The following is a 20,088-nucleotide window of genomic DNA, read 5'->3' on the forward strand; positions in this document are numbered from 1 at the left end:
ATTATTGGCCAAGACAGAGTTTTCTGCTATAACTGTATAAACATTAGATATGATGGAATTATTTTCCACAAAGTTAAAAAAATTTACACTCCAAGAATGGCTTAGTAGTTTAAGTTTCAGGGTAGCAGCCGTGTTAGTCTGTATCCTCAAAAAGAACAGGAGTACTTGTGGCACCTTAGAGACTAACAAATTTATTAGAGCATAAGCTTTCGTGGGCTACAACCCACTTCTTCGGATGCATATGCATATGCATCCCGAAGAAGTGGGTTGTAGCCCACGAAAGCTTATGCTCTAATAAATTTGTTAGTCTCTAAGGTGCCACAAGTACTCCTGTTCTTTTTGAGGATACAGACTAACACGGCTGCTACCCTGAAACTTAAACTACTAAGCCATTCTTGGAGTGTAAATTTTTTTAACTTTGTGGAAAATAATTCCATCATATCTAATGTTTATACAGTTATAGCAGAAAACTCTGTCTTGGCCAATAATCTTAATGCTCCCACGTAGTTGCTCCATTACATTTTTTAATTTAAAGTGGATTTCAAAGTGTTCAACAACCTTGGCTGTTAGCAATGAGAAATTTCTGACATGTTATTTCTGTGTTCACATCGTCTATGAACTGTCAGTTATACCATTGCGCCCAAATGCATTTCACCAAAGATTTGAGTAGGATTTGATGGTTTGTAGAAAATGTCACTCTAATTCTTACCGGGCAATATTTTATTCTATTTTCAATTTGAATTTGTTTTATCTTTGGTTGAGAACGTAAATTATTTTAAAAATGTTACACCTAAATCTGTCAGAACAAAATACAATGTGAAAAATTATTGTAAAAATGCTGTAATATATGATTAATTTTACTTCATATATGTTTCATATGCATACAGCATTATGCAATACTAAAACAATATATTGAATCCTGCTTACAAAATAACTGGCGCATCTGATCTTTGAACTATCACAGTGCCTGGTTTTGGAATTATTATTTATTATTTTATAATTCCAAAAGTGTGCTTGGCATCTCACTGTCCTAATAAAACGTGGTCCTTGCCTGAAAAGCTTACAATCTAATTTCAGAAATAATACAACAAAAGGGATATCAGAAGAGTAGGAAGAGCTAAATAGAGGAAGGACAGAATTATGACAATAAGATTTTGTAGGTACTCAGCAAAGGCTTAAGTCCAGCATCCATTATTTCTACTTTTTAATACAGGTAAATAAATTTAACTAAATACAAAAGTCTTTAATTCTTTTTTGAAGGAATTGGAATAGATGTAAGTCTTAGATAGGTGTTTGGGAGTCCAATCCAAGAAAGCAGTTATGCCCATGATTAACTTTAAGCAGATGTATAGTTACATTGAAGGAGGAAGTTCATATAGTTAAAATGTTTTGCTGGATCAGGCCCTGAATGAGGAGAGGACAATGGCCTGGTAGACCAACTCAGGAATGGTATTCTGTGTGCTGGAGAAGCAGTCAAATATGAAGCATCATAGGCTGAGCAAAATAGGCAGAAGGCAATGCAGTAAGAGACGAGGTATCTAAGTAGGAAGGAGTGTCTGCTAGGGTCTGGAAGGTGAAGACAAGGAACCTGATTTTCCACTATGTTACACCAGTTTTATATCAGCAGAGCTCCATTGAGTTATAATGGTGTAAAACAGGAGTAATACAGTGGAGAATCAGGACCTAACTGAAAAATGGAAAGTGATACTGTCAGATTGACATGCATGGTAAATTATTTTAGTAGTTGTATTTTGAGTGGATTGACATGGGGGCAGTGTGGACATCCAGGAGGATGGAAAGGCCGTAGTTGCTGTAGTTAAGGTGAAATGTGATAATATCCTGCATGAAAGTGTTTACTGTTTGGACAGAAAGAAAAGGTCAGATCTCATAAATGTCAAGCAATAAAAGCCTCAGGTTTTGCTCACAATCTGGATGAAGGAGACGGAAGTGTCAAAGATGATCCCTGAGGGTATAGGCCAAAGTGACAGAGCATTGTAGTGTTGTCAACAGAGACAAATAAAGGGGAAGGGGAAGAAATTTTCAGAGGAAAAATAAGGAGTTCAGTTTAAGCCATGTTAAGTTTAAGATGTTGGCAACCCATCCAGGTGGAAATTTCAGAAACATGCTGAAATGTGGAATTGGTTGTGGGGAAACAGAGCAGGAGATTTGTGACTCAGTGTAAGATGAGATAGAGTGGATGAGGTCACACAGATATATGATGTAAAAGGAAAAGAGAAGGAGGGCAAGGATAAAAGGCCTCTGGGATCCTTACCAAAAGAGGGAGAGGGACAATGAAGAAAAATGACTACAGAGGCAAGATTGGGATCAGTAGCGTCCAACACAGCAAAAGTCAAACATATTAGAATGGAGTATTGATCCTGGCCAGGAAGTTGTGAAAGAGAGAAAATCCCCATGAGCAGATGCATAAAGTACAGTATTCATGTATTCTAGAAATAAGAGATTACTTAATGTCATCCACAGTCATGATTTGTAAATCATATTAGGCTCAATCCTGATATTTTTATTTATTCTTTACTGTGGCCTCCTTAAGGGAGGATCTATTAATGGAGCTTCTCTATATCCTAGTATGGAGGTGAGGATGGAAAATGATAAAATACAGGTAGGATCTGATGAGAAACAGTCAAATGAAAAACAGTCCCATTCAATTACATCATGTAATGGCAGACAGCTAAAAAGTAACAAGTTTTTAAAGTGCTTATATACAAATGCTAGAAGTCTCAATAATAAGATGGGTGAACTAATGTGCCTTGTATTAAATGAGGATATTGATATAATGGGCATCATAGAAACTTGGTGGAATGAGGATAATCAATGCAACACAGTAATACCAGGATACAATATATATCAGAAGGACAAAACAGGTCATACTGCTGGGGGAGTGGCACTATATGTGAAAGAGAGCATAGAATCAAATGAAGTAAAAATCTTAAATGAACCAAACTATATCATAGAATCTCTAAGGATAGTAATCCCATGCTCTAATAAAAAGAATATAGCAGTAGGGCTATATTACCGACCACCTGACCAGGATGGTGATAGTGACTGTGAAATGCTCAGGGAGATTAGAGAGGCTATAAAAATAAAAAACTCAGTAATAAAGGGGGATTGCATCTATCCCCGTATTGACTAGGTACATGTCACCTCAGGACGGAATGCAGAGATAAAGTTTCTTCACACCTTAAATGACTGCTTCTTGCAGCAGCTAATCCTGGAACCCCCAAGAGGAGAGGCAATTCTTGATTTAGTCCTAAGTGGAGCACAGGATCTGATCCAAGAGATGAATATCGTTGGACCGCTTAGTAATAGTGACCATAATATAATTAAATTTAACATACCTGTCGCGGGGAAAATACCACAGCAGCCCAACACTACACTTAATTTCAGAAAAGGGACTACACAAAAATGAGAAGGTTAATTAAACAGAAATTAAAAGGTACAGCACCAAAAGTGAAATCCCTTTTTAAAAACACTATAATAGAGGTTCAACTTAATTGTATACTCCAAATGAAAAAACATAGTAAGAGAACCAAAAAACTGCCACCAAAACTGGCTAAACAACAAAGTAAAAGAAGCAGTGAGACACAAAAAGTCATCCTGTTACAGACTAGGGACCGAATGGCTAGGAAGCAGTTCTGCAGAAAAGGACCTAGGGGTTACAGTGGACGAGAAGCTCGATATGAGTCAACAGTGTGCCCTTGTTGCCAAGAAGGCTGACGGCTTTCTGGGCTGTATAAGGCTACATCTACACTACGAGGGGGGTTGATTTAAGATACGCAAATTCAGCTACGTGAATAGCGTAGCTGAATTCGACATATCGCAGCCGACTTACCCTGCTGTGAGGACGGTGGCAAAATCGACCTCTGCGGCTTCCCGTCGACGGCGCTTACTCCCACCTCCACTGGTGGAGTAAGAGCGTCGATTCGGGGATCGATTGTCGCGTCCCGATGGGACGCGATAAATCGATCCCCGAGAGGTCGATTTCTACCCGCCGATTCAGGCGGGTAGTGTAGACCCAGCCTAAGTAGGGGCATTGCCAGCAGATCGAGGGACGTGATCGTTCCCCTCTATTCGACACTGGTGAGGCCTCATCTGGAGTACTGTGTCCAGTTTTGGGCCCCACACTACAAGAAGGATGTGGAAAAATTGGAAAGAGTCCAGCAGAGGGCAACAAAAATGATTAGGGGGCTGGAGCACATGACTTATGAGGAGAGGCTGAGGGAACTGGGATGGTTTGGTCTGCAGAAGAGAAGAATGAGGGGGCATTTGATAGCTGCTTTCAACTACCTGAAAGGGGGTCCCAAAGAGGATGGATCTAGACTGTTCTCAGTGTCCTGATGACAGAACAAGGAGTAATGGTCTCAAGTTGCAGTTGGGGAGGTTTAGGTTGGATATTAGGAAAAACTTTTTCACTAGGAGAGTAGTGAAGCACTGAAATGGGTTACCTAGGGAGGTGGTGGAATCTCCTTCCTTAGAGGTTTTTAAGGCCAGGCTTGACAAAGCCCTGGCTGGGATGATTTAGTTGGGTCCTGCTTTGAGCAGGGGGTTGGACTAGATGACTTCCTGAGGTCCCTTCCAAACCAGATATTCTATGATTCTATGATCCTTTAAAAAGTGGAAGTTAAATCCTAATGAGGAAAATAGAAAGGAGCATAAACTCTGGCAAACGAAGTGTAAAAATATAACTAGGAAGGCCAAAAATTTGCTGTTACAACTCAAGAAAGAGATCTTGGCATTATTGTGGATAGTTCTCTGAAAACATCCACTCAGTGTGCAGCGCAGCAGTGGCAGTCAAAAAAGCGAACAGAATGTTGAGAATCATTAAGAAAGGGATAGATAATAAGACAGAAAATATCATATTGACTCTATTTAAATCCATAATACGCCCACATCTTGAATACTGCTTGCAGATGTGGCCTCCCCATCTCAAGAAAAATATATTGGAAATGGAAAAGGTTCAGAAAAGGGCAACAAAAATTATTAGGGGTATGGAACAGCTTCCGTATGAGGATAGATTAAAATGACTGGGACTTTTCAGCTTGGAAAAGAGACGACTAGGGGGATATGATAGAGGTCTATAAAATCATGACTGGCATGGAGAAAGTAAATAAGGAAATGTTATTTACTCCTTCTCATAACACAAGAACTAGGGGTCACCAAATGAAATTAATAGGCAGCAGGCTTAAAACAAACAAAAGGAAGTATTTCTTCACACAACGCATAGTCAACCTGTGGAACTCTTTGTCGGAGGATGTTGTGAAGGCCAAGACTACAACAGGGTTCCAAAAAGAACTAGATACATTCATGTAAGATAGGTCCATCAATGGCTATTAGTCAGGATGGGCAGGAATGGTGTCCCTAAACTCCGTTTGCCAGAAGCTGGGAATGGGCAACAGAAGATGGATCACTTGATGATTACCTCTTCTGTTCATTCCCTCTGGGGCACCTGGTATTGGCCATCAGAAGACCCAGTATGGACGTTCTGATATTCTTATGACCAAACCATGTCCTAAATGAGAAAAACCCACTGCATGGCCAGGAAAGTAGGCATAGCATCCCCTTCTTTCCTGTCCCCACTATTAAGATAAAGGTATCTGTACTCAAAATATATTGGGGGGAGGGTGGCGGGAGGGATGGAATGTGACAGGTTCGTGGAACAGACAGTCCCAGTACTTCGAACAGAGAGCCCCACAGCCTCAAAAATTGCAATGGTCAAAACCTACTTTTAGGTACTTTTGCTGACTCCTAGGAGAGGGGAGATTCTGCTGATCAAGACTAGCGTTGAACCTGATCTCTTTAATGCTGTTCACAAATGTTTGTGAAGTCATGTATTTTAAAAGAGTTAATTGACAGTATGGTGGGGTGTGAACAGAGGTTGCTAAGAGTTTTCTTAGTACTTTGTGATTGACAAAGTGAAAATGTTTGGTATGTCTACACAGATGGCTTTACACACATCTTAATTATTCAAGGACACCTTTGTTCCTCTCTGGAGGGCAAAAAAAGGCTTATTTCTTCCTTATTTAATGCCGACAACTCATGTTTTATTGAAGTGGCACAATGCCACTGAAGGATGCCGGATAATTATGGTCATCTTCTCAAAATGCTTAAGCCTCCAAATAGTGATTCAGTAACAGTTTACTAGCAGGGGGTGTAATTGAACCATTAGAATTTTGATAAACCTCAAACATAATTTGCTTCCCTTATTTATAAGTAAATATTCATGAGTCTGACATATTATGGGGTGCTGTTTTTCCCCTTTGATAAGCATGCCAGTTTTATACAGGTTATCACTGCAGTAGCTGTAATGATCCATTTCTACACTCTCCTGTTATCATCTCTCTTTTTTTGTTATACTGTATTGATGTGGTGCATTACCAGAAAGGGAGATTGAACACTAATTTTAAACATCAGATTGCTTCCTTATCTTGGGTATGAAATCATTTATGGATTTATCTGGTGAAGCAGTACATTGAGAACTTTTTCCTCAAATCAAGCTTTTAGTGAAATCATCAATGATCATTCTTACAGTTCTTGACAACCAGTGGAAATTAAGATGTGTGAAAACCTATGAAACAGTCAGTTCTTGATCTTTGAAAACACATTGGATTACTATTAGATTTGATAGTGTAAGTCATGTATTGTAAATTTCTATGATGGAAACGTATATACATAAGTACCTCCTTAAGTAATTTTATCTCATGGACTTAAGAGTTTGTATAATTTTAATTCTTTAGGCTGCACTGTTAGAATAATTATGGGTGCAATCCTGAAAACCTTTTATCATGTGAGGCAAAGTTTGCAAGATCAGACTCTCTTATGTTGACTTGTATGCTCATAAGTAAAACAAGTGATAGAACTGAAAAATGCCTTGCAGTAAAGGGCAAAATTGTGACATGTCCTTATGTGACTCCTGGAGAGGAGGAGGCACACAAGAAGCCCCCTTCCCCATCATTGAAGGTTATCTACATAGGACTTGTCACAACTGCAGCTGAATGCCCACATGGCTCCGTTGGTGTGGCAGTGGAGACCTCCAACACTCCAAAGGGGCAGCATAAAATGGAGAGGTGGGGGGCTGACCAGAGTTAACCAGAGTTAACCAGCCACAAAGAGAGGAGTAGACTGGACCATTCTAAAAGATGGTGCAGCCTGCACAGTTCTCCTGGAGATATTGTGCCTTCCCAAGTCCTCCAGTAGGGTCTGTGACCCTAAGAACTCCTGAATGCCAACTGGCAAAGGGTTCCCTGTTCTGGAACAGCCATTCCTATCAAGTCTGACAAACTCATGACACCTAACGCACTGCTTTCGGAGTATTTACCCATAAAGGATCATGTAAGATGTCTAATTGGAAGCTTATGTCATACTGATCCTCTTAATCGTTGCATGATAGATGTATGGGTGATATTTTAGAAGCTGTATGTATGTAGGCAGGATTGGCAAGGTGTTTTTGCCAAACAAAGGAATGTGGAATCACCTGCCTCAGTTCATGTGTAAATTCAGCATTGTAAAGCTAACGCAAAGACAGCCCTATTTACATGTGATAGTAAACAGGAAAAACAGTTTGGGGGGCAGGGAAAGATGTGAAACAAACAGGAGTAGGGGAGACATTTGGAGCCAGCACTCCAGGGAGGACACCACAGGAAGTCATTCTGATGTGGAGACCAAAACAAGGGAGTTTTGGGACTAAGAGGAGGGCCCCTCTTTTATCCTTCACTTGAGGGGATAACCGGGCAATGTGGTTATGCCCGTGAAAAAACAGGATCTCAACCAACCTCAGTTGAAATGTTGCAAGAAAGGTGGAAAGTAAAAAATTGCTTTAGACAAGGTTAGCTTGTTATCGTTAAGTCTTAGTTTAGGAGAAGCGTTTTATACTTTATTTTCTTTGTAACTTGTTCTTATTATCCTTTCGCACAATCTCTTTAATAAACTTACACTAGTTTTCACTATAAATAGATTATTGTGTTATCTTGTTATATTGGAGCTGGTACTCAGTTCAATCAAACAAGCTGATGTGTGTATACTCTTCCCTTGCAAGTAGCGAACCTTGTCATTACTGTGAGTGTCCAGTGAAGGGGCTGGACTCTATAGGGGGATGCTTCTGAGGTGTTCAGGGACTGGGGTATACCAAGTGTTAATTTGTAAGGCAAAGTGGGGACTGGCAGAGCCCGGAGAAGAGTGCTTGAGTGGGTGAAGAGCTGGCAGTTTCAGGGAGCTGACATCCAGCTACCACATGAAAGACTCCTCACTGGAGGCCGGAGAATAGCACAGTGACCCACAATCCTGGACACTCCAAAAAACTGTCACAAGATCATGTGGCTCTGCACTATCTCTTGTACAGTCCAGCATCTATATTATCTTCATGTTTATTACGGTTGTGCCTAAGGGCCAACAAGAATTGGGGCCCCACTGTGTGTGTGGACACAGTAGTAGAAGGTCTCCGTGCTGAAGAGGAAGTGTTGCAAGTGCTGTGAGCCCCTGGTGGCCGGTTGTTAGATCAATATGGAGAACCGGAAAATGGAGACATTGATAAATGGGGTTCTACTGTATATATATGAAAAACATTGTCCAAAAGAGATTAATATTATTTTATTGCCATTATCAGCATCCCATGACCCTTCTCCTGGCTTGCTGCCATTGCAGCCTTCCATGCAGAGTGATGCAGGACCACTGAGGTCATTTGAGAGGTGCACAGGCATCTCTGTGTGGCCACTCTGCCCCTGGCCTCCATCCGCAACCTCCTTGCATGGTTTAAATGGTGTGGAATTTGGTACATCCAGCTCAGTCCTGCATGCCTTTCTCAGACAATGTTCTTATTGAGGGCAGTAGGAGTTTTGCCTGTGTAAAAAAAGACCAAAAAAACAACAACAATATATGCAGTATATTAGAAATGGTGCATTCTATGGATGGCCCAAACACTTGGCAATCATAAATGCTGACTTCTAATGTGATACCTAACGGTCGCGGTGGGAGGAAAACTGAGAAATGGTATTTTGTGTTGCACTTGCCATGCATATTGCTTACTAAGTGGCTTAATGAACAGTTGTGCCTAGCAGGTGTTGGGGTATGTCTACACTGCAATTAAACACCTGTGGCTGGCCTGTGTCAGCTAACTTGGGTTTGCAGGGCTTGGGCTGTGGGGTGCAAAATTAAAATTGTAGATGTTTGGGCTTGGGCTGGAGCCTGAGCTCTGGGACTCATGGGGTCTTCATAGCAAATTAAAGCCCAGTTGCCACGGCCGTGTAAGCCCGAGTCAGCTGACATGGACTAGCTATGGACGTTTAATTACAGTGTAGACACATCTTTTGAGTTCCATTATAGACATAGGCTTGCATCAAAAATTATTCAAAATACAGGCAAAAGATTAACTGTTAAAGAATAATAAAACTAGCATAAATAATCTCCAGTGTTCTATCTAGAGCTGAGTGAATAATACATTCTTCAGTTCCCTGGCAACTCCAATAATAAAAAGTTTCAGATCAAAACAAAAAACTTTTTTTCCCCCCAAACTTTTCAGCCAATTGAAAAATAATTTTTAAAAAATTGTTTCAGAACAAATGAATCATTTGGTTCAACCTAAAAGAACATGTTTAATTTCTATTCCAAGCATGTTTTAGCCTTTTTTAAATTATTAAAGGCCATTTCAAAGCAAAAAGTTATTTTGAATTGAAAAATCAAAACTTTTAGTTTCAAAAATGTTCTTTTTTTCAGAATGTTTTTAAATTTTTTTCTTGACTGAAATAAGTTGGTGAAATCAGTATGAATTCATGAAATGTTTCGGTGTTGCCAAATCTGCATTTTTTGCCGAAAAAGTTGCAGTTGAAAAGTATTATGCAATTCTAGCTCAATCATCCTTTGGTGATTTTGTCAATTACAGTTTGGCCTATATCTATATGTATATGTCATCATCCTGATTTTGTTGCTTTCAGAAATGATGACATAAAAACAAATTGGGTAGCTGCATCAGAATCTGTAGTCACATGCCAGCTTTGTGTATTTAATTACCTAATATGTGTATCTTTAATGATAATAATAGGTTTTAGTCTTCCAGACGTAATGTGATTGTCATTCTGAACAAAATCATGTGGATTTGAGTAAGTAATGTCTTGCTAATTATATGTTGAAAAAAAATTACTAAATTGGGTTTCCTCCTGACATTGAATGTATAATCACCTTGGTACACTATGATCTCTTTGAAATTCTTCATGTTTGCAAGGATCTGAACATCTTTAAAATTATGTCCAATTAAATACTTTAATAATTAATCATGTTCTTTCTTAAAATACACCATTAAGGGCCCATTAGACATAGCCACCCGAGTTAGATGTGCAGTCCTTCACTGTCCCAACCCCACAGTGTGCAGCAGGAGTGTCCCCACTATGAAGCCCTTTTATTGTGTATGCTTTCCCTTATACACCAGTCTTGTTCTTCAAGCCACAACAAAGCAGGAGTCAGGTCCATCACCCTACTTTCTCTTCACCCCCTTCAGGGTGCCATGCACCACCAGGGGACTAGGGACTGCTGAGCTGACTGGCTTTTCTACAGATTGCACAACAGATGGATAAAAGTTCCTTCTGCCATACCCCCACTGTGCACCCTTGTAAGAATCAGGAAGGATTAAGCTCTAAACTTGTTATATTGTGGTGACAGCTAAGCTCTTTTTAACCATATGTAAAACTGGGACCACCAGTTTGCAACTGGAATTAAATGTTTACATGCGATAGGTGATTTTAGTCCAAATAAATAGAGCCCAATTCTGCTATATTACACAGATTGAGTAGTCCTATCAATTTCAGATATATTATTCACCATGAGTAGAATCTGGCAGCAATGCATTTCCGCAGTGTTCATTACCATAGTATCAGTGGAGCTTTCTTACATGGTTTCAATAGAAACAAATTTGTGTTCTCAATGCCTCTTGATTATCATCAATAGAATATATGTGAGAAGCATAAAAGAGTTCAGCCTTCTAGTAAAGCTATATTTTCTTCTCCATGTGTTTTTGATGCAATTTGCACTGCAAGTTCACTGTTGTACTTACCGATAATTAGTTGACATGCAGCGTAGAATGCATGATCAATAACAGCAAAGCTATTTTATATCATATTAGTAAATTCAATTGAAAATGACCAATCATATTTCATGAAACTTTCAGAGAAAATTGGCTTTTGATACTTTGCCTGATTAAGTACAATGCAGGTATTTAAATATAATCTGCGTGTATTTAGAATATCAGTCAGCATTTCTGGTTTCTGAATGTGAAACTGGGTCATGCACAGTCCGATTCATCCAAAAATATCTGCAAATTTCAGGACAATATAAGCTTTATTCCTATGTTATCTGATATCTTTTTTGCACCCTACTGTTGGTTGTTTTTCCTCATAGAGCCCGTCAACATGTAATTTATATTCAAGGAGATTTAACTGTTTTACTGAAGTATCAGGGGTAGACATGTTAGTCTGTATCTACAAAAACAACAAGGAGTCTGGTGGCACCTTAAAAACTAACAGATTTATTTGGGCATAAGCTTTCGTGAGTAAAAACCTCACTTCTTCGGATGCATAGAGTGAAAGTTACAGATGCCTGCCTGCATCTGTAACTTTCACTCTATGCATCCGAAGAAGTGAGGTTTTTACTCACGAAAGCTTATGCCCAAATAAATCTGTTAGTCTTTAAGGTGCCACCAGACTCCTTGTTGTTTTACTGACGTAACTGTACGTCATCTCATACAGTAGCTGCATGGCTCTGATAGAGGAAAGTGCAGTCACTGAATACCTAATCTAACACTCCAACTAGAAATTCAAAAGAGGCGAACTTTCTGAAATTTTCTTTGTCAGATACTGGTATAAAAGATGAAACATGTTCAGTTTTAATGATTAAACAGAACAAAGTTGATAATTGCTATAGTGCAGTGCCCCACTAACTGAACTCACCTGAGGCAATGCTGCTTTAACAAGTCTAGAGGGGATTCCATGATGGTTGTCTGGTTGGCAGTTGATTTCATACAGAACTTTTGTCATGATGGGAAACCATCATTTCAACTGCCAATGTTTCTGTTGAATTTTGGGCCCCTCCACAGAATAAATTGGTTTGCTTCAATGTGAACATGTTTCATGATATATTGCTGAAAATACATTTGGTATGGCCCCCCTGATGCACTAAGCTTCTCCCTGAAGCTCTGAGCCCGCTCCTCCTGTAATATAGACTGGGGGAAAATATGTTTTGGAAGTTTGCATATTGTGTTGATAATACAGTTGTTGTTGCAATAGTAGTTACAGTGCCTGGAAGACCCAAACAAGATTGGTGCCTCATTGTGCTAGGTATTGAACAAGAGTAGGAGCTCCACCTGTCTCAAAGAGCTTACTATATCAGTACACAAGGTAGACAAAGAGTGAGGGAAAGAAAGTAAGTTTACAGATTTTACAGATGGGAATGCAGTCTGAAAAGGAATTGCCAGTTGTCTAAGTGGAATCTTGTCTCTGGGTATGTCTGCGCTACAGGATTACTCCGAATTTACAGAAATCAGTTTTTGGCAACCGATTGTATGAAGTTGAGTGCATGCGGCCACACTAAGCACATTAATTCGGCGGTGTGAGTCCATGCATCGAGGCTAGCGTCGACTTCCGGAGCGTTCCACTCTGGGTAGCTATCCTATAGTTCTCGCAGTCTCCCCCGCCCATTGAAATTCTGGGTTGAGATCCCAATGCCTAATGGGGCAAAAAACATTGTCACTGGTGGTTCTGGGTACAGCCTCACCCCTCCCTCCATGAAAGCAATGGCAGACAACCGTTTCACGCCTTTTTTCCTGGGGTGAACACTGCAGATGCCATATCACGGCAAGCATGGAGTCCACTGAGCTCAAGACAGCAGTCATGAAAACACCTTGCACATTATCGTGCAGTTTATGCTGAACCAGGACCTGAAAAACCAGGCAAGGAGGAGGGGGTGACGGCAGTGCGGTGACGAGAGTGATGAGGACATGGACACAGAATTCTCTCAAACCCCGGGTCCCGGCGCTTTGGAGATCATGTTGTTAATAGGGCAGGTTCTAGCTGTGGAATGCCGATTCTGGGTCCAAGAAACAAGCACAGACTGGTGGGACCGCATAGTGTTGCAGGTGTGGGCCGATTCCCAGTGGCTGCAAAACTTTTGCATGTGTAAGGGCACTTCCATGGAACTTTGTGACTTGCTTTCCCCTGCCCTGAAACGCCAGAATACCAGGATGAACGTAGCCCTCACAGTTGAGAAACGAGTGGTGATAGCCCTGTGGAAGCTTGCAATGCCAGACAGCTACTGGTCAGTCCGGAATCAATTTGGAGTGGGCAAATCTACTGTGGGGGCTGCTGTGATGCAAGTAGTCCAAGCAATCACTGAGCTGCTGCTACCAAAGGTAGTGACTCTAGGAAATGTGCAGATCATAGTGGATGGCTTTGCTACAATGGGATTCCCTAACTGTGGTGGGGCAATAGATGGAACCCATATCCCTATCTTGGCACTGGAGCACCAGGGCAGCCAGTACATAAACCGCAAGGGGTACTTTTCAATGGTGCTGCAAGCACTGGTGGATCACAAGGGACGTTTCACCAACATCAATGGCCGGGAAGGATTCATGACGCTCGCGTCTTCAGGAACACTAATCTGTTTAAACAGCTGCAGCAAGGGATTTACTTCCCAGACCAGAAAATAACTATGGGGGATGTTGAAATGCCTATAGTTATCCTTGGGGACCCAGCCTACCCCTTAATGTCATGGCTCATGAAGCCATACACAGGCAGCCTGGACAGTAGTCAGGAGCTGTTCAACTACAGGCTGAGCAAGTGCAGAATGGTGGTAGAATGTGCATTTGGATGTTTAAAGGGTCGCTGGTGCACATTACTGACTCACTCAGACCTCAGCCAAACCAATATTCCCATTGTTATTGCTGTGTGCTGCACAGTCTCTGTGAGAGTAAGGGGGAGACCTTTATGGCGGGGTGGGAGGCTGAGGCAAATTGCCTGGCTCCTGATTACACACAGCCAGACACCAGGGCGATTAGAAGAGCACACCAGGAAGCGCTGTGCATCAGAGAAGCTTTGAAAACCAGTTTCATGACTGGCCAGGCTACAGTGTGAAAGTTCTGTTTGTTTCTCCTTGATGAAAACCTGCCCCCTTGATTGACTCATTCTCTGTAAGCAACCCACCCTCCCCCTTTGATCACAGCTTGCTTTCAAAGGAAATAAAGTCACTATCGTTTAAAAATAATGTGTTCTTTGTTAATTGATTATAAAAAGAGGGAGAGAACTAACAAGGTAGCCTGGGTAGGGTTTGGGAGGAGGATAGGAGGGAAGGAAAAGGCCACTAAAAAGTTCAAAATAATGACAGCCTTTTGCTTGGGCTGTCCACTGGGGTGGAATGGGAGGGTTCACGGAGCCTCCCCTCCCCACACGTTCTTACACGTCTGGGTGAGGAGGCTATGGAACTTGGGGATGGGGGAGGGCAGTTATACAGAGGCTGTAGCGGCACTCTGTGATCCTGCTGCCATTCCTGAAGTTCCACCAGACGCCGGAGCATGTCCGTTTCCTCATGCAGCAGCCCCAGCGTTGCATCCCGCCACCTCTCATCTCGAGCATCTCTCCTCTCCTCACATTGGTCCCTGATGTCCTCACGTTGGTCCCTCCTGTCTTCACGTTCACTGGCATCTTTCCTGTACTTTGATACCGTGTCCTTCCACTCATTCAGATGAGCTCTTTCATTGCGGGTCGATTCCATGATTTCAGAGAACATTTAGTCTCACGTCCATTTTTTTCGCCACCTTATTTGAGATAGCCTTCAGGACGGAGGAGGGAGGCTTGAAAAATTTGCAGCTGCGGGAGGGAGGGAAAAAAGGGAGAGAAGTATTTAAAAAGATACATTTTACAGAACAATGCTTATTCTCTTTCACGGTGAACAACACTCTTCACATTACATAGCACATGTGATTTCGGTATTTTGCATCTTAATATTGAGTGTCTGCGGCTTTGGTGTTAGAGATCACAGACGCAGGTCCGGGCAACAGAATTTGGCTTGCATGTGGCCATGGTAAGCCATTGTCTTTCAGCTTCTGCAGCCTTCCTAAAAGCAGCGCCCTCCTTTCCCACATACCAAGCAACACCCGCTGAGTGCTGCGGTTTTCCTGTTAACGTGCAGCAGCAGAAACCAAACTAACCCCCCCATCCAATTATCTGGGATGATCGCTTTACCCCTCCCCCCACCGCATGGCTGGTATCAGGGAAGATCCCTGCTAGCCAAACGCAAAAAGCTCAGTGCCAATGATCCCCACCCCCCGCTTGGCTAACTGCAGGGAAGGATTTTTTTTCAGCCACAGGCAAACAGCCCAGTAGGAACAGCCACCTCTGTCCCCTTAATTAAATTCCCATATTTCAACCAGGTTACCATGAATGATATCACTCTCCTGAGGATAACACAGCGAGATAAAGAACGGATGTTGCTTGAATGCCAGCAAATACCGGGACCATACGCTGCCAGGCTTTGTCATGCAATGATACCAGATTACTTGCTGCAAGCATGGCGTGGTCAAGTGTCCTACCATGGAGGACGGAATGAGGCTGCACTACCCAGAAACCTTGTGGCAAGGCTTTTGGAGTACCTCCAGGAGAGCTTCATGGAGATGTCCCTGGAGGATTTCCATTTCATCCCCAGACACGTTAACAGACTTTTCCAGTAGCTGTACTGGCCGCGAATGCATCCCAAGTCCTCAGGGCAAATTAATCATTAAAAATTGCTTGCTTTTAAACCATGTTTTTATATTTACAAAGATACACTCACCAGAGGTCCCTTCCATCGCCTCATTGTCTGAGATACTGCCGTGGGAGGCTACTTCAGTCAGCCTGAGAAAAAGATCCTGGCTCTTGGGGAGAATGGAGTACTGTGTACTCTACGCAAGCTCATCCTCCTCCTTCTTCTCCTCCTCATCTTCCCCGTCCGCAGAATCCTCAGGCATAGCTGGGATTACCCCCTCCTCAGAATCCACGGTCAGAGGTGGGGTAGTGGTGGCGGTCCCCCCCCCCCAGAATTGCATGCAGCTCAGCGCAGAAGTGGCATGTTTGCGGCTCTGACCTGGACCTTCCGTTTTCTTCTTTGGTTTTCTGGTAGGCTTGTCTGACCTCCTTAACTTTCATGCGGCACTGTAGTGAGTCCCTATTGTGGCCTCTCTCCATCATGCCCTTGGAGATTTTTTAAAATGTTTTGGCATTTCGTCTTTTGGAACATAGTTCTGCTAGCACAGAATCCTCTCCCCATATAGCAATCAGATCCATTACCTCCCGTACGGTCCTTGCTGGTGCTCTTTTTCGATTCTCGGACTGCATGGTTACCTGTGCTGATGAGCTCTGCATGGTCACCTGTGCACTCTACGCTGGGCAAACAGGAAATGAAATCCAAAAGTTCGCGGTGCTTTTCCTGTCTACCTGGCCAGTGCATCCGACTTCACATTGCTGTCCAGAGCAGTCACAGTGGTGCACTGTGGGATAGCTCCCGGAGGCCAATACTGTCGAATTGCGGCCACACTAACCCTAATTCGAAATTACAATGTCAATTTTGGTGCTACTCCCCTCTTCAATTTTAAGAGCCCTTTATGTCGGACTAAATGGCTTCGTTGTGTGGACGGGTGCAGGGTTAATTCAATTTAACGCTGCTAAATTCGACCTAATTGCATAGTTTAGATCAGGCCTCTGACTGGAAAGAGAGCACAGCTGGTTCCTAGTGGCAAAGAAGAAAAGTAACTAGGATAATAATAGGGTAGACTGATAATAACAAGAATAATAAATCATTTTATGTTAACCAATATAAGTGAGCAAAAATCTCAGTTTGGAAAAACAAATACAAAATACCTTTCTTAAGAAATTCAGAGAAGGCCCTGATTAATAGGAAATACTTTATTTAAAATAAAAGTATAAATTTTTTATAGACTAATTAAGCGCCAAAGAGTCTCCAGACCCTGCAAGGCCTTGAAGAGCTCTACAGCAGCTACCCTTTCATCATACAGCCTCTGTTTTTTTGCTATCACCATCAGCATTTCACCCAGCTGGCTAACAGCTGTAACTCTCTTAGCATCCCAGGGATATGTACTTCTGTACTTTGTTTAACATACCACTTGATAGATCATAAGGATTGACACAAACTGTAAAGCAATGGTTCTCAACGTTTTTCTTTCTGAGGTCCCTGAATCATGCTATAAAAACCTCCAAGGCCCACCTGTGTCACAACAACTGTTTTCCTGCATATAAAAACCCGGGCCACCATTAGGGGGTAGGAAGCAACACAGTTGCCCGGGGTCCCATGCCACAGGGGCGCCCGTGAAAGCTACATTAAAATAAACTTAACTTAGCTATTGGCTGAACAAGAAGTAGGACTGAGTGGACTTGTAGGCTCTGAAGTTTTACATTGTTTTGTTTTTGAGAGCAGTTATGTAACCCCAAAAAAATCTACAGCTGTAAATTGCACTTTCACGAGAAAGAGATTGCACTACAGTACTTGTATGAAGTGAATTGAAAAATACTGTTTATTTTGTTTACCTTTTATAGTGCAAATATTTGTAATAAAAATAAGATATACTTTGATTTCAATTACAACACAGAATACAATATATATGAAAATGCAGAAAAACATCCAAAATATTTAATACATTTCAATTGGTATTCTCTTGTTTAACAGTGCGATTAAAACTGCAGTTAATCGTGATTAATTTTTTGGGGCTAATCACATGAGTTAACTGCGATTAATCGACAGCCCTTGAATTAAACTTGACATTTTGCAGCTTGTTTTTTTTTTAAATAAAGTTTTTTCTATACTCTGTCCAAAATATGCAACTTTTATTTACATTACATGAGTCACATGGAGTTAAAGATTTGCTGGATTGGAGAATGCAGTTGTGCTAGCAGACCAACCAGGACTATGTTGTAGCTCACAGTTTGGGACCCCCTGCATTAGTTAATTGCATCCTTTTAAAGAAAATGTTTTTATTTAAGATATTAGTATTAGTAGAGATGAATCAGTTAAATGAACCTCTATTAGAAAATGCTATTTATTTAGTTTGTTAATGTTAATACATCATCATATCAGGTTACAGAAGCTGAAAAATTAATTTGTTATACCCTCCCAGTATTGATTCTTACTTTCCCTTGCCTTTCCTCTGCTTTCCCTTTTAATTTGTTTTTCTAGTAGTGAATGTATCTGGGATCTGTGTGATACATGCATGGATAGATGTAGACTTTCTATAGCTACTTAAAATCAAATTGATACATTGTGTTTTCCGTCAGCACTGGTAAGCAAGCCTTGACAGATGATGAAGAGTACATCCTTCTTTTTGTTTTCTGATTCTGTATGTAAAACAAAATCCGATATCTAACAGGTCAGCAGTGCTTTTAAAGCACAGCTGCACGTTGAGTGGCAGAATTCCCTGTCAGGCAGGGGGAGGGCAGCAGGTGCATCTCTACAGGAGTGCAGCCTACGCTTCTTTGAGCACCTGCGCATGGCATCTCCCATCTTGTTCCTCTTGGGGTGACTTATGCCTCCAAAATACCTGGATCAACAAGTAAAGTGCTCCAAGGAGCAGTAGGATTGCTACTCCACTGCTGTGCACAGGCACCCGGGGGTGCATATGCCCTTCTCAGCTCCTGTTGCACACCTGTGGACTAACTGATCCTAATTATTTAATTACATACAGAGGTGGATATGCTTTAGAAACTGAAAACCGAACATGTGTGTCTATATGGTGTTTTGGAAGTCATACTATAAATACAATGTTAAAATGTTGCTGAAAGCTACATTAGAGGGTGTAGCAATGCCTCTGTTCCTTACTCTGCCAGTTAAAATCTCAAAAATCATAGATCCCAATAATACTCTCAGTTACTACTATGAAACTCCATCAAATTGAATGGAATCGGAGGAGTAACAACAACATTTGGCTTAAAGCATATAATTATGAAAGTAACAATGCCATTAGAAATTGGTGGACATTCAGTTCGAAATTCAGCTTACAAATTGTTCTGAACTGGGGAATTTACATATAGGATCTGACCAGTGGTCTTTCTAGTCCAGTGTCTTGTCGCTGACCGTGGCCAATACCAGATACTTCTTAAGAGGTTTCAAGAAACTCCAAAATGGACACTTATAGAGTAACTAGCACATACACATCTTTTTTTCTAAACCTTGTCAGTGTTTGGTTTATTCCCTGATGCGTGAAGGTTTATATCTAAAGACCCATGAAATTATTTTTATTTTAATAATGGTTTTTGTTCTATTTTGGGGTATTTCTTGTTAATTTGTTTATCCATTCCCTTCCCCCCAATCCGGGGGGTTGGGTCCTGTCTCCGGGAGGTGGGAGGCCCTGGTGGGGCAGCACAGAATGAGCATGTCCCACACTCAGTCTGCAGAGGTGGCTCTGACCCATGGGGCTGAGCCTGGCTTTCCACTCCATGTATTGCAACCTGGCACACTGGGTCACAATGCCACTCACTCAAATTTGGCCTGAGAGGTGCTGCGATCTCATGTGCCAAGTCTCAACTCTGGGAATGGAGAATTGGTCCCAGTCTTATGGGACAGGAACCACAAGAGCCAACACTGTGGGAGTGAGTATTTTTGTTTTATTTCATTTTCATTGTTTTTCATGTTTTGTGTTTCACAAATGGGGCTCTACATATATCCATTCTAGTGTTTGTCCTAGATAAAGTAACTGTTGATGTTCTTCTTATTGGTGTAAAAACACACATAGTTAAGGTTGCACAAACATTCCTATTCTAAGAAGTAATTTTCAGGCTCTGTTTGGAGCTGGGCAGGACTAGAGCTGGGCAAAATGTTGTAAACAATGAGTTTATTCCCTGAAAAATTCAGGTTTGGGTTGACCTGTTATAGATGTGTTTGGCACAAATTCACCAAGTAGTTTTGGATGAAAAAGAATTGCTGGGAGCTAAATTCATAAGGGGACTTAGGCACCATTCACAGAGGACAAGAAGCAGACTGTGATGCTGCTGTCAATGACAGCCTTATGCCCAATAGCCCATTTGTTAGAACATTCACCTGGGATGTGATGGATCCAAA

General features: G+C 41.5%; 1 protein-coding gene across 1 annotated transcript in view; it reads left to right on the top strand.

Annotated features, from left to right (window-relative positions):
• The window catches only part of PCDH15 (protocadherin related 15), a 698,694-nt gene that overhangs the window by 513,599 nt on the left and 165,007 nt on the right, over positions 1-20,088 (top strand). The gene's annotated exons all lie outside the window — the stretch shown is intronic.

The sequence above is a fragment of the Trachemys scripta genome, chromosome 7 (assembly GCF_013100865.1).
Source record: "Trachemys scripta elegans isolate TJP31775 chromosome 7, CAS_Tse_1.0, whole genome shotgun sequence".
Taxonomy (NCBI): domain Eukaryota; kingdom Metazoa; phylum Chordata; order Testudines; family Emydidae; genus Trachemys; species Trachemys scripta.